The following is a 319-nucleotide window of genomic DNA, read 5'->3' as shown; positions in this document are numbered from 1 at the left end:
CCCCAGCCACAGCCGGGCTCAGCGCGCGGGAGATGCCCCCATGGCTGGCAAGCGCCCCCCACCCGGGCAGAGGTAGAGATAGGGACTGTGCAAGCTCCCTCAGCCGCCGCCCGCCTCGCCCTGACTAACGGCCCCGCCGAGCCGCGTCACACCCCTCCTCCGCCTCCCGCCCAATGGATGGCACGGATCCCTCCGCCGGCCTCGCTGACAGGATTCCTCCGCCAGCCCCATTGGTACTAGCTGGCTGGCGGGGTTGGGGGGGCGCACTGCTGCTGCAGACGTGTAGCTGGAGGAAGCTGGGGGGGCGGTATAATTCTCG

This window comes from Alligator sinensis, unplaced genomic scaffold (genome assembly GCF_000455745.1).
Source record: "Alligator sinensis unplaced genomic scaffold, ASM45574v1 scaffold432_1, whole genome shotgun sequence".
Classification (NCBI taxonomy): Eukaryota; Metazoa; Chordata; order Crocodylia; family Alligatoridae; genus Alligator; species Alligator sinensis.
The sequence above is the reverse complement of the archived record's forward strand: the minus strand, read 5'-3'. Positions refer to the sequence as shown.